The 15,043-nt window shown below is 47.2% G+C and overlaps 1 protein-coding gene and 1 long non-coding RNA gene across 4 annotated transcripts in view; one reads left to right on the forward strand and one right to left on the reverse strand.

The window, feature by feature from the left end:
* Positions 1-15,043, reverse strand: part of LOC309375404 — a 113,819-nt gene that overhangs the window by 80,063 nt on the left and 18,713 nt on the right. The window lies entirely within an intron of this gene.
* AHDC1 (AT-hook DNA binding motif containing 1) overlaps positions 1-15,043 on the forward strand; it is a 193,708-nt gene that overhangs the window by 35,432 nt on the left and 143,233 nt on the right. The gene's annotated exons all lie outside the window — the stretch shown is intronic.

The following is a 15,043-nucleotide window of genomic DNA, read 5'->3' on the forward strand; positions in this document are numbered from 1 at the left end:
TATCCAGGCGCCTTTTTTCTTCTTCAATGAAGCTTCTTCTTCTTATTCATTTTGTTTCTATACCACTTTCTATTTTAAAGGGGGGGGGAATCTCAGAGCCGCTTACAACACATCAAATAAAACAATGAAACAAATTCAAGCTTCAAGGAAAATGTTTCAGATCCTTCCCTAAGTGAAATTTTGCATCCCCATATTTATTCGCCTACTTAATTTATATAGCTGCCCCATAGCAGAAGTACTCTAGGAAGGCAGTGTGATGTAGTGGTTAGAGTGCCGCTATAGGACCTGGGGGATTAGGGTTCAAATCTCCACTCAGTCATGAAGCTCAGTTGGTGACTTTGGGCCACGTAAACCTTGGAGGAAAGGGTGGGATATAAATGCAATAAATAAGCTCTTCTGCTTACCTGCTTAAGAATGCTGGAGGGGCCAGCAAGATGGAGATGTTGGCTGCCAACCCAGCATCCAGAAATCTCCTTGTGGTCGCAATTGGACCGGCGCCAGTTGCAAAATGCGCCTGGCACCTGGGGAATTTCTAACACTGGGATGGGGTGCTTCTCAGCAACAGAAGCTCCACTGCCTCCCCTATACTCTGCCATTGCCACAAGTCAAATCTGAGCCTTTTCGCCCCCTCCCTAATTTCTGGCTGTCACTACTATCCCGTTCCAGGGTGTGGGGAGCCACATGCTACCATCCACTATCCCCCTCACCCCAAAGTCCAAAGCTCCCATGAAGAGGGATGTTCTCCCATGTGCTTATTAATGAGAGGCGCCCCTGGCAACAGAGGTTTGCTTGCACCCTGGGTGTGAGAATTGCCACTTCCACTTCCCTTGCCAGCTTCGGTAAGCCTGCGCAAGCTGGTTGTCAGCCGTGGCTCCCTGCAAGGTTGGCAAAATTGGGGGTGATGGGGCTTATGGCGCGCCAGCCATCGTTGCGGATAAGAGTCCTCTGCCCCCTCATTTGTGCTCGGGGCTTCAGGACAGTAATGGAGCTCATTAGTTGGAGGTTGCAGGTGCCCTGGCTACCCTGCTCGTCCCAGAGGGCTGTTAATGAGCGGCCGTTAACTAGCAGCTCGGCTCTGCACTCTCGCTCCTTCTGAGCAAGATTTGAAGGCAGGAATCCCAAGGCTGTGTGTGTGTGTGTGTGTGTAAATTGCAGAATTGTCTTGCAGCACAAGGTAGGAGAGGGCGGGAGAGCAGTTTGGGTTTGCTTGGCTCAGAAAGAAAAGAGTTAAAGGGACAGGCCTCCCCCCCCCCCCCGCAAATTAAGTCCTTTCCTTGTCCTTTTAATATTTTGGTGCCATCTTATGTGTGACCTTAGCTTTCGGATGCACCTAGCCTGCAGATGGGGACTTTTCAGATTTCCCTTCTGGGGGTGGCCTGTGGCTATTTGCAAAAGCAGAAGCATGCCCCTGTACCTTGGCACTCTCTCTTAGGGGTGGGGTGGGGTTGTGCTCCTCGTGAGTAATGGTGTTCCAGCAGATGGGCCCCATGCCACACAGTGCCAAATGCACAGGGAGGGAGTGCATAATGGGTTTGCGGGCAGTTCTGCCTTCAGCAGCAGCAGCCATGCTCCAGTGTCTGGGTCTGTGTGGTGTGGCTGAAACTGCTCTTGTGTGTCACTGCACCCCTTCTCTGGGGCTCTGGCGCTGCTCCGCCTACTCCTTCCCACTGCTGTGATTGCTGTTGGCCCTGGTGGTTAAATGCTGATTGCACTTTCAGGCCTTCTGGCCTAGTTGTCTAACAGCCTGAAACCTGCAGGAAGATTGAGTAGAGACTCCCTGCCAGCAGTGCGCCTGCAGTCGGCTGATTTCCCCTCTCTTATATGCACTGCCACTTGCACCTGATTAGCTCAGGCTGCTTTCTTCTTTCGCCTGCAATGCCAAACCCTCCCCCCCCCCTTCCTAAAATCACAGTCCTTTTTTGCTATCTCCAACCCCTTCCTCTGCTGAGGTCTTAAATACAGCTGCTGTGCTGAGCCTGACCTCCTCCGATCATGTAGTTAACTGGGAATCTGTCTTTGGGGCAGCATAATTGGGCAGGCTGAATATGAAGAAAGCAAGTAGAAGCCTTTGACTCTTGTTTGGTCAGTTTTCCTCTGACTTGAGGCAGAGCAGAAACCCTATGTCTTTGTCTGATTGTGCAAGACATGCTTGGAATTTCAGGGGCAGTTGGGATTTTTAAGATCCTGCTTTAAGTTTCTAGTCCTCATGGTGGATAGAGAAAGCACTTGAGTAGGAGCATACACAATCTCTTCAGGTGTCTCCAGTATTTTGGGAGGGGTAAAGTTCTGGTCCACCCCAGAGAAGACTTGGTCATATTCCCTTCTCGTCAATGCCAGTACTCCTGATGCACTGGTACTTTTCTGCTGGTGGCAGATTCCACCCCCACCCCCGTCTGAACTTAAGCATAAACATTTTATGTAAAATGAGCAAATGCACATAAATCCCACTGATATGTAACAGTTAATCTGAGCATAGGATTTTGGGTTCATTGATGTGGAACATGGATGCTTATGGAATGGAATATAAAGAGAGGTGTGTGTGTGTGTAATACCTGTGTAGTGGGAGAGGATAGGGGTGATTGAATGAGTATACTATTTAGTAGCACTTTAAATCATTCACTACTGCATTCACTACTGCACACTGTAGATAAAAATCAATAATTGAAAAACCAGTTAAATCATTTTTAAAAATATATATATTCAATTATTAGCTGTTTTAAAAACACACACCACTATATTATATTCAAATTTTGTGTTAAACAAGCATGTTTGAGCTAACACTTATTGTCTCAATATTAAATTATGGCCATCTATCAGAATGGTTTACTTCAGAAATAAAGCCAAACTTTCAAAGGGCCTTGGCCTCACACATTGCCTCTTTACCTTGTGTATTGCGAATCCCTATTTTTTCCTGATTTGTGGCAAACCTTAACTTAGTTTGCCAGTTCCAATAAACAGATAAAACTGTTTGTCTCAAACCACAAAAGAGGGAGGATATTGCTATGTGTGAATTGGAAGCTCCATGAGCACCTATTTTGTGCCCTCCAACTGTCCAGGCTTTGCAGTATTGTGGTTCTTGAAATATGAGCCTTTTATTCTGCCAATCAAACAGCATCAGCATTTACTTTCCTCGTCAACAAAAAACATTGTTTTGCCCAGAGCTACTAGGAATGTGGCAGGACTTCAGTGGCACTGTGGTCTAAACCACCGAGCCTCTTGGGTTTGCCGATCAGAAGGTCGGTGGTTCGGATACGTGCAATGGTATTAACTCCCATTGCTCTGTCCCAGCTCCTGCCAACCTAGCATTTCAAAAGCACACCAGTACTAGTAGATAAAGAGGTATCGCTGCAGTGGGAAGGTAAATAGCATTGCTGTGTGCTCTGGCACTCGTCACGGTGTCCCCTTGTGCCAGAAGCGGCTTAGTGATGCTGGCCACATGACCTGGAAAGCTGTCTGTGGACAAACACCAGCTCCCTTGGTCTGAAAGCTAGATGAGTGCCGCACCCCATAGTCACCTTTGACTGGACTTAACTGTCCAGGGATCCTTTACCTTTTACCTTTACTAGGCTTCCAATCTTACATGAATTTGGTTTGCTCAGAATAAAGTTTCACTTGGTTCCATGGGACAAATACACAGGAAACTGGCTTATACTGAACCAGATCATTGATCCATCCATCTGGGGACACCTAAGGGCTTAGCTACACTTTTTCTTGACCTGCTGTTTTCCCCCCACCCCCGAAAACTGCTCTTTAGCACTCAGTTGGAGCAAACAATTCGGGTCTTCTCATTCTCTTTATGTTTGCTCTGATTTAGCACTAAAGAGCTGGTTTCCCCTGAGAAAGGAGTGGGGCAAGGGAAAAAGCGCTCAGACCCGTGCCTAGAAAGCACAGGTGAAGCAGAAAATAATGGCTGGTGCTTTCTAGGCACGGAACAAGTGGAAGTGTGGACAAGCCCTATCTGGCAGTGTTTCTCCAGGGCTTCAGACAAGAATCTTTCCCAGCCCTACTTGGAGATGCTGGAAATCGAACCTGGTACCTTTCTTTAAGGAGAAGTATTTTTCACTGCAAAAGGCTTCATGGCCAAAGGGTTTGGATTATGTTCCTGTGTTTGTCCAAAAGCTTTCTTTCGTTGCAAGTTGCTAGATTTTAGTGCCTGTAGAAACCAGGTAGTAGGCAAAGCATGGTGAGGAAATGCATGAATTTGAAAACGAGAAATTCCCTGCCCGTGCTGTTTCCAACAAAAACTACTTGCCAACAGAGGCAAGAGCTTCATTTTCCCATCCTCTTGTTGCTTTCCTTCTCCTACTCCCATCAGATGCCATCGAAGTGTGAGCGAGGCATTTTACGCTGTGGCGTGAGCACCGAGTATAAGGATTTCATGCTCCCCCCTCCCCTTTCCTCCTACACCTCCTGCTGGCAACTTTAATGAACAGTGACAAGCCTCACAACTCTCAGCTGATATCCCTCCACTAAGGACAGCCACACAAATAGTGACTATGTTAAATGGTCTAAATCTGCCAGATATGTGGCTATCCACTGTGGCAGCGACTAGGAATGTCAAAGAGAATTGAACCCAGCCCTGTTAGCAAATACAAGAAAGTTCTTCACTTCCACCCTGCCTCCCACATTGGAACACACTGTAAGGTGTGCCTGGCTTCAGCCACTTGCAAATGATGCTGTGTAACCTTGGGCTTTGCTGCCCTCTTACTCCAGTAAGGCATAACTTCCCATTCCCAAACATCTTTTAACTGCGGCCCTGGCACCTTCCTTCAAGGACATCTCTGAGGTACCATATGGCTTGGTTTAGAGAGCAGCACAACTGTGGGCCTACAGAGCAGGTGTGAAAAGCGGAAGGTCACTGAGGGCTCCAAAGCTCCTTATATTTGCTGATTTCTTATACGTGCTTCGGGAGTTTGGGCATGTGTCTTTGGAGTAATTAGCCAGACTTAAAAAAAATAAATCCTAATCCTAGGATTGGCACTTTCTGTTTTGTTCCCTAGCAGGATGCTTTGCACAGGCAGAACCTTCACAGGTGCAGCTGTTCTAGCCATGCGGATACAGCGAAGAAAGGCTGCATCTGTTGAAGTCATACACACGTACTTGGTTAAATGCAGAGGGATCCTATTGTTATAAAGCGCTTTCCCCCAAACTGATGTCTTCCAGATGTTGCCTGGACCACAACATCCATAATAATCTCTCTGATCATTGGCCACACTCACCGGGCCTGATGGGAACTGTACTCCAAAATATGTAGGGGGCACCTCTGGAGTTACAGCCCTGCCCAGGGTAAATAAGCTCGAGCTTGTAACTCTGAAAGGTCCTATGGGGTCCACTGAACCTAGGTTCAAATCTCCAAGTCAACTGTGGAGGTTTCTTTGTCTGTGTAAAAATGGCAACAAACGTCACAGAGCAGTTGAGAGCATGAAAAACGCAGGTTAGCAAATAATGCCCATGCTGGGTAAATAATTAAGTAGCCAATTGGACATTAGATTATTTATTTTTTTGACAGAAGGAGTGGGATTGTGGGATAGAGGGCTATCAAATGGTGAACACTGGTATCCTACAGGCCTTTCTCAAGTGTTCCTCTTTTTATCCACACTTTCTTTCTCTCCCCTCCCCTCCCCTCCCCAACTCATACACACAATTTTCACTTCTAATTAGCACGCTTGGCTATTCTAAGCCCACACTTGGCCTTCGGTTATCTCGGAGGGATTCATAGGGATTCATAGTGAAGGAGAGCCGGGGTTGCTAGGTGAGGGCAGCGGCCATCTTGCTTAGCACATGGCTTGCTGCTTTTGAAGCAGGAGTTGGCGGCCAAGCCTCATAAGCCCATGGGGCTGCAGGAACCATGTTTTTTGTTTGTTTGTTTTAGTGTACCTCTGCAGAGGGGACAGACATGCCTCTTCTCTCTCTCTCTCTCTGCCTCTTCTCTGGGAAGAAAGAAAAAGAAGAGAGGAAGCAATAATGGCTGGCAGGCAGGTCAGATTGTAGCTCTGGGCAGGCATTTCTGGCGATCAAAGGGGATTTTGTGTGGAATGTCTGTGTCAGCTTAAGCAGCATGTGGGGGAGATCGAATGTGCTGGAGCAGGCAGTGGGGGGGGGGCAGGGTGAGAAACAACTCTCCTTGCCCCCTCCCTCCCTCCTGCTCCTCCTCTTGTGGATTCATAGCAACTTCCTGACCTCTAATGATCCTATCCTTGTGGGGAGAGGCCCCGGCTCTGCAGTGGGAGGGAAAGAGCTGAGCTTTCCAGGAGAAGGCCCGAGGGTGCCCTTGGGCTCTGCAGCAAAGCTTAGTGTAGCGGACGAGAGGGAAGCTTGGGTTGTAATAGCTCCCACGTTGCTTACTTGGTGCCTGGGCTGCCATGCTCATTGTTGTGGGGATGTAATCTCCTTCCACTAAATCACACTGAACCTGTCTTGGCAGGCGCAGCCTAGCAGCAGCCTGGCACCTGCAACCTAGCCAGGGAGGCTGGAAACGCCACCATATTCTGATGACGTTTGTAGCTTTGCGGGGGGGGGGGGTTCCTGGATCAAGCGCTGTCATTAGAGGACCAAGTGGCCTTGGTGGCATGGCCGACTTTTCACCAGCTGAGACTGGCCAGCTGTGTCTGCTCCTGGCTACTGTAAAGTGTTATACCTGGGGCTGCCTTTGAAGACTGTTCCGAAACTGCAGTTGCTGTAGAACAGGGGTGTCCAACTGGTCGACCGCAATCGACAGGTCGATCCCCGGATGATCGTGGTCGATTGCCGGATCCTTATCGCTCGTGTTGTTTAGAATAATGTCTCCGCCACCCTCCCCCCTTGGTTTTCCCTGCATTTAGTGAGCATTCCTTTGTTGTCTGCTGTAGCGCTGTGTCTGTTAGCGGATGTGTTGTTAGTGAGGAATTTTTTTTAATTCTGCACACTAACTGTGTTTTAAAAAGGTCAACAACTTTGGGAAGCCCCCCTGTAAAAAAAGCTCAAGAACTTAGACCTGTTCCCCTAAAAAAAAGCCAGAGGCACCGACTTGGGCCGCAGCACATGGGTGCTCAGCAATGTGTGTGTGCGACATCAGTGAGAATTTTGTGGGTGCCTAGGGCACCTTGGAGTTGGCGCCAGTGCAGGGAACAGATTATGCAAGAGTTTGAAGAGTTTCATTGGCCCTTTTCTCCTGATCTATTCAAAGTGTTGGTGCCTATGTTTTTAAGTGGCAGCACAGCTTGGGATCCAGGTATCTAAAGGGACACCTGATCCTACATTACTCTGTCCACAGAAGATCCTCCTCCATAGGCCTCAGCAGTCCAAAGTGAGGCAGGTGGCTACTGGAGACACAAAAGAGGGAACCTTGTTGTGATATCCTGATTTTGAAATTTCTTCCCAAAGGAGACCTGCCTGGCCACCTGCTTTCTTTTGCTATTTTGAAGTTTTCATCTGACTTTTAATGCTGAAGTGCCTAACATAATTTTATTTATAATTTTCATTTATATACAATTCAACAATAATTCTAACATTTCAAACCTCGACTTCCTCCTCTTTCTGTGATCCCTTAAATTTATTTTCATCATTCGCTGCATATTCCAAATTATCTTCACTTATTATTTTATTCATCTGTTTTCATATATGTTCTTTGAAACTGCAAGTTATTACAATAATCCTGCCAATGTCTTAACCTTTTTACAGTTTGTTTGTAAATACTCAATAAACCACTTCCATTCCTTTATAAAAAGTTTGTTGTCTTGATTTCTTATTCTTCAGTAAGTTTTGCCATTTCTGCATAATCCATTAGTTACTGTAGCCATTCTTCTGTTGTGGAGACTTCTTATTTCCATTTTTGGGCAAATAACATTCTGGCAGCTGTAGTTGCATATGTAAATAAATTTCTGTACTGTTTAGGTAGTTTGGTTCCTATAATTCCCAAGACCAAAGCTTGTGGTTTTTTTTTAATAGCGCCTAACAGGTCACTATACGGACGCAGGTGGCGCTGTGGGTAAAACCCCAGTGCCTAGGACTTGCCGATCGTATGGTCGGCGGTTCGAATCCCCCCGGCGGAGTGAGCTCCCGTCATTCGGTCTCAGCTCCTGCCCACCTAGCAGTTTGAAAGCACCCCTAAGTGCAAGTAGATAAATAGGGACCGCTTTATAGCGGGAGGGTAAACGGCCTTTCTGTGTGCTGTGCTGGTGCTGGCTCGCCAGAGCAGCTTCGTCACGCTGGCCACGTGACCCGGAAGTGTCTTTGGACAGCGCTGGCTTCTGGCCTCTAGAGCGAGATGAGCGCGCAACCCTAGAGTTGGACACGACTGGCCCGTACAGGCAGGGGTACCTTTACCTTTAACAGGTCACTACAAACAAGACATCCCTACCCACGGGCGTAAATTTAAAAGATACGACACAAAAGGAAAAATGATTTGGAGGGAGGAAGAAAAAAAAAGCAAACTTTGATTCAAGTTCTTAGTTACAAGTTCTTCTAATGACAAGCTGGGGTGGGAAGGTTGAAAGGAAAGGAGAGCAAGGAGCAGAGAGCCCTTGGTCTCTCAAGCTGTGCTGATGGAGTGGCTCTGCATCTCTCCTCTGAAATGGGTGTTTCCAGGTTACAGTTGCTAGAGGGAGGAGCCTGTTCCACCATTTCTTCTACAGGGAAAAGCCTCTTGATTCTTTGGTGGCTGTCACTATATCTTAAGGAAGCAGATTCCGTAGTTTTAACTGTACTGTGTGAAGTACTTTTATCGGTCCCGAATCTTCCAGCATCATTGGATGCAGCAATGAGAGGAAGAAAAAACCCCCATCCATTTTCTACACACAGTGCATTCTTAACAATGACTTAAGTATTTTGAATTAAAAAAGCTCTTGTGGGTAGTAGTAAACATGCTTTGGGTGTTTCAGTCCTTTTAAAGTGAAGGATTGGCATATGGTCAAAATTTGAAGATGGTAAATAAAGATATAGAGAAAGTTTGAGCTGTTGGTTTTAAATAGAATTCTAATGCAAAGAGGGCTTCTGACTACTATACAAAATGCTGTAGTATTATTGATGTTTGATTTATCTGAAGAAAAAGGGAAATTTTTTTTTAATAAATAGGCCAGCAGCATCCCCATGTTTGAATTTCAAGGGAAATGCCTCACTCCAGAAATAAGTAAAACTGGATGAGAGATGCTAGACCTATAACTGTCTTTTTTGCAAACTGTTTTGAGGTTTGTCTGTTTTTACAATCAGGCGGTATATAAATCTTGGGGAATAAATAAATAAGATGATCAGGGATCTTGAGCATTTGGTGGTTTTACCATCAAACTATAGAATCTTGGCTTAAGGCAATTCAAAGTTTATAATTTCCTTTAGCTTGTTTAGAGCCACTCATTATTTTCCTTGGCTACCATTGGAAATTGTGTGTTTTAACATTTTCAGCTAGAGGGTTTTATTGAGTTAATAGAGCTAGGATTAGGATCTTGATGGCTTCAGTGTGGAAATCTTCTGGGATGAGGAAGATTGAATGGATCTGTTCCCAATACTGCAGTCTTTACTTGCCATGATAGCAAGTAGAGCAGTTTACTGTAAGTTCTTGCTGACCATCTCTTGGACTAGTTTCCTGCCAAGGTTGGTCAGTCTGTGCCTGAGCCTGCGCCTTACATAAGACATAGGGTTTGTGTGATAGAAAGGTCATCCATACCTGTGGAGCACATAAGGAAACCCTGCTGGTTATCTATCAACCCTGAGCTGGGCAACCACTGGCCATCCCAGCCTGGCCATTGCAAATGCGATGCTGACCTTCCTGCTGAAGACCGCAGCTAGGTATTATTTGTAGGGAACAGATGCCTCCTCCTGTTTTACTGGTGGGAGAAGCCCCTGGGCAGAGTGAACATGTGTCTGTGGGGATGTGGCGTTGAAAGGGGGAGCATTTCCTTGGATAGTCTCTTGCCCTGTTTCCTGGCAGTTTTGCTTGAGACATCTCTAATGAGCTGCCTGATATCTTCCGAGACTTGCTGGGTGTGTTTGCGTGCATGTGAACACAGAGCGCCCTCCTTGCTATGCTGCTCATGGTTGTGACCCATGCACTCAAGTAACAGGATTTCCCCCCCTCCCGCAGGCCTTGCAATAAGGGTGTATGTGTTAGCCACAGACTGTGTGCTTTTGGTGGTGTAAACCTCCCAGGGCTGGAAGCTTGGGCAGTCACCTTTCTCTGACTCTCACACTCCTGTAGCTGCAAGGAAGTTACTTCTTTGTCCTCCAATTTCGCCCTATATATCCTGCTGCTTTTCTTTTTTTCCCTTTTTTTGTTCCAGGAATCTCGTCTGGCTTGCATGCAGTGGGTTAATAGCTCTCCCTGCCACACACAGGTGTATCCGGAGGCTGGAGAGGGGTGGGGTGAGGGGGACAGAGGGAGGCAGTCACTGCTGGGAACAGAGAGATTGTTTGGGGGGGGGGAGTGGATTGTGTATCTGCTCTGCAGCCTGTCTTTGTATCCCTTGCACATCATTAGTGAGTCAGAAGCACTGAGGGGAGAATAACCTGGTGGAGCTGGAATTAACCCCATGGCGGCTGATGGATGGCAAGGGCGAGGGAGGGGGGAAGAGGAGGAGGAAGATTCAGACCTTGCTTCTGCAGGTTTAATAGCTGGCAGTAGATGGAAAGGCCTGGGGGTTGGTGCATACAGGGAATGTGGCTTGCTCTTGGGGAGCAGGGGAGGCTGGAGGAATGAGTTTACCCTTTTTCTCGCTAAGTCTTGCTTTTTTGCCAGCTGTTGATGCTTGTGGGGTTTATTGAGCTGCTGCCACAGCAGCAGCATGGTGATGCATGTTGGGGAAAAGTTCTGCTGTCATATGTTTTCCCTAAACATCCAGTTCTCTTCCTTTCCCTTAATCCCTTCACACACCCCTTCCAGGTTTCCAATTGTGCTAAAAGCGGGGCTAAGTAAACAGGATTTGGGTGGGTGAGGTGTGCTGAGGACTACTTCACAAGGCTGGTGGTTCATTGTGGCGTCTTAATGGCCCAGAAATGCAGAGAGGTTGTTGGGAGCCGGTCCGAGGCATCTCTTAACAGGGGACCATTTCTGATCCTGTGATTCAAGGCCCTTTGTTTCGGAGACCAGGATGTATAACAGGAGATTTCATTCTCTCCCTCTGCCACCCTGGCCCCTAATTCTCAGGGTGGCTGACAATTTCTTTGCCTGAAAGCAAGATGGCAGTCACTTAGTGCTTTATGCGCGGACTCTTGCTTGGTACCCAGCTGAAGTCCTAATCCGCTGTGACACTGCAACCATCTCTAAGGCAGCTAATTGTAGTGTCCCCAGCAGCGGATTACAGTTTTAAAGTGGGGGAATAAGCAGCGGGAGCAGATGAGCGCCTAAGCAACAAATCTCCTGTTTTCATGCAGGCAACTTTCATTATTAATATAATTAAGATGCCGATGAGAGGGGGAAACTCAGGAAGTGGTTGTATGAGAGCAGAGTTCCTATAGGAGGCCTGTTTTTTTGGCTGGGTACAGGGAAGCCAGAGACCCTTGGTAAAGTGTGCTTCTGTCTGTCAGGTAAGAAAGGAGCATGGGAAGCAGCCTTCTCTTGAGACAGATCTTTGGTCCATCCATCCATCTCATTATTATCTATCCTGACTTCTGTAGACCCTTTGGAATTTCAGACAGGGTTTTCCCAAGCTCTACCTGGAGATGCCAGGAAATTGAACCCAAGACCTTCTGCATGCTCTATCACTGTACAATGGCCTCTCCCTACTTCCCTTGAGTGAATGACCATTAAGTGTGGGGTGGGGAAGTAACTATACTCTTCTCCCCACCCCCTCTTTTTTCCCAAGGCATGGGCTTGCCTTGAAAATGGAGAGAGGTTCTTTGGCTCATCCCTCTTGCCAGTTAAATTGAGGTTCAACAGTGGCACAGGGGAATGATGAAGGGAGTGGACTGTAATTGCTAATCCCCGTCTATTTCCGCTTTCCAGAAAGTTGTCACTGCCAGTTTTTTTTATAGTGGGAGTAGATCGCAGTCTCTTGAAAGTTGGACATGCCTGATGTAGAGTACTGTGCTTTGTAAGGTAGGACACATGGCCACCCTATAATCCCAGGGATCTGTTCTGCCAGTTCTCTGCCCTAGCCTCCATAAGGCACTGTATTTCCGCGTTTGTGGTAACACAGCTAGGTTGCTTTTTGGAATGATCTCCATGCTGCTTGGCTCCAGTCTCAGTCTCCAGACCCTATGAAAGGGTCTTTGTATACTGGGTAGAAGCTTTTCTCCCCCTCCCTGGTTCTTCTCTGGCCCATCGTACAACCCTGGTCCCCTTTCCAGTGCACAGTGGTGGTGCCTCAAAGCCATCCTCTTCCCTTTTTCTTTTTTGCTTCTCAAGGGTGGTTGGCAGGGAACTGGTCAGCGCCTCTTCTCTGCTCCCATCTTTGTGTGGATATCTAAACAGCAGATAAGGAAAATCTCCCCGGAAAAGTCTCTGGATGTTTCGCACGTGCTTCACTATGTACGCATTTGTGTATCTGTGCTCCAGAACCAGCGTGGCCCGTTCTACTAGAAGAATCTCTCACCCTGAAAGTAAGCAATTAATTTAAGGCATTTCTGTGCTGCCTGCCGCCCTGTTTGGATTTCAAGGTGCTGGGCGTGATGTAGAATCGGTGCAGTAAAAGATAGCTGCAATGGTAAAAGCAGCTGGTGTACAGTCCTTGGAAACAGACTGACTTTTGCACTTTTCAGGCATCAGGTTTTCATCCTCCCTATCCCCTTTGGAGGGCTGAAAAAGGGGGGAAAGAAGTAACTAAGCTGGCTTGGCAGTAGTAAAGATAACATAAGCAAGACTGGAGAAAAGAGAGAAAGCAGCAGCTCTGGAGGGAGGCACTTCTGAAGGAGGGGCTAGCGCAGAACAGCTGCTGCTTGGGCAGTTGTCTGGCCCTGATGGTGGAAGAAGTGTGCCCCCACCGTCCTTGTGGGGTGCATTTGTGTGGAGTCCATGTGGTGTAGTGGTTAGAGTGCTAGACGAGGGCCTGAGAGAGCAGGGTTCAGATCCCCGTTCAGCCAATCATAAGCTCTTTGGATAACCTTGTGCCAGTCACTGTCTCTTAGCCCCGTCTTCCTTACAGGGTTGTTGTGAGGACAGCATTGGGGAAGGCTAGGAGGGGAAGCCTTGTGTGTCCCCTTGAGCACCTTGGAGAGGTGGGGTATAAAGCAATCAAACTCATAAAAACTGAGCAATTCCCCAAATGGTGCTCAGGCCTGTTAAATTCTCATATCTATGTATTAGTTCTTCTCCCTCCCCTCAAAAAAATATTGCCTGTAGATTAAGAGGGAAGGCCTTGTTCTAGGTTTCTTCTTGAGATTAAATGCGGACTTGGGGTAGCACCTCTTTTTTGGAGAGAGGGAGCACTCACCTTCTCAAACTCCATGTCCCAGAGAATTCCTCCTACCCATTTCTCTCCTGCTGAAAAGCTTTTTCCAGCTGATACTGGGTTGGATCCAACACTGTGGAAGCGGAGTTCCCCTCTTGCAGCAGGACTTCCCCTTCCTCTCTTCCTCCATGCTGCCCCCTCATCAAACTGCTCCAGAGGGTCCCATATTTTGTGGCTGCAGGCAGGGAGGAGAGGAAGGGGAAATCCCCTTGCTCAGGCAGAAGTCTGTTGCATGAGCTGGACAACAGTTTTCAATACACCTCTGTTGATTTTTTAAAAATGAACATTTTTAGCCTGTGCATCTTAATATTGTGTATTTAGCATTAATTGCTTTAAAAAAAAATCCATCAATTGGATTGGGTGGGGTGGGGGACTTGCTTTGAGACTGTATACTGGTAAAGTAACCTGACAAATTTTATAACTTTCTTAAACACATGGCGCTCCTTCCTGCTTGGAAAACCATCATTTGAGCCTCTGTTCAACCTTTGGTTTAGCAGTGCATATGCAGCTGTTCCTGACTATTTGTGGTGGTGCAGAGGTAAGGAATATCAGGCCTAGGGACCAAATGCAGCCTCCTAGACCTCTATACCTGACCCTTCAATCTCTCCACAGCCCCTTTGTAGCCCTGCTTTGCAGCTTTCTTGAGTGTTTTTGCCTGGCTGGAATATGGTCCTTGAACTCTGACGATGCCTCTTGCTTGCCTGGATGGAGGATGTGAGTGTGTGTAGAAACTAGCTTTCTGGTTCAAAGGTAAAATTTGCATTCATGGCTCCACCCACTCTTTCCTCTGCCCCTTGGAATGTTGCCCCAAAGGGAATGTGACCCTTTGGCTGATAAAGGTTCCCCCGCCCTGTGGTAATGGAAGGAAGGTGGCAGCTGGAGGTGGGGGAAGGAAGGATGGCTGGACGGACAGACTTGCGGAGCACATCTCCTTCCCACTTCAAACTGTATCCCTGGCTCCCTTGGGATTCCGATGGGTATTGACAAACCAGAATTGCTCAGCCAAAACAACATCCTGTTGCAGCTTTTTATAAACCCTTTGCAGTCCTCTTCCCCTAGCAGCTGAATCTGGGTATTTTTTTATTTTTAAGAAGGCCACGGTGGTGGTTCAGGAAGAGCCAGACTACTGACACTATATTTCACAGACTCTTGCTGCTCTCTATGTCTTGTCCTGCTTTGTGATAGCCAGCAAATGCCCACCCTGCTTTGCTGGTCTGTTTGTGATGCTTGGGTCCAGGTGGGGTGAGAAGAATGTGCTTGTCCTTGCATCCAACAGGGTTGGCTGCTTTCGTCTAGTCTTCAAAAGAGGTGTTCCCCTCACTTCAGAGATGTCTGCACTTCAATGGAAAGCTTGCACACCGGATTTGTTAGAACTGCATTCTTGCCTCTCTGGTGGTGGAAAGCTGGTAGATAGGGACACCCTGTGTATTTTTAACTTCATTCTTACTTAGGCCATGTATTCATTAGTGGCTTAAAATACAGTGAGGTTGCCCCACCCCACCCTTCAGCTACATATCAAGTTGCATCTGCATGTTGCTGTACACACCAGAGACCGGGCAGGGATCTCTTCACCCAGTGTGTCTTACCTGTTCACCTTCCCCACACCTGCAACCTTCCAGAATTCCTGTTTGTGAAGCTGTTGTCTCTGCATGCGCAACAGCTGTCTTGAATATTTTTTTTAAAAAATT

Source organism: Podarcis melisellensis (assembly GCF_964234715.1).
Source record: "Podarcis melisellensis genome assembly, chromosome: 8".
Taxonomy (NCBI): domain Eukaryota; kingdom Metazoa; phylum Chordata; class Lepidosauria; order Squamata; family Lacertidae; genus Podarcis; species Podarcis melisellensis.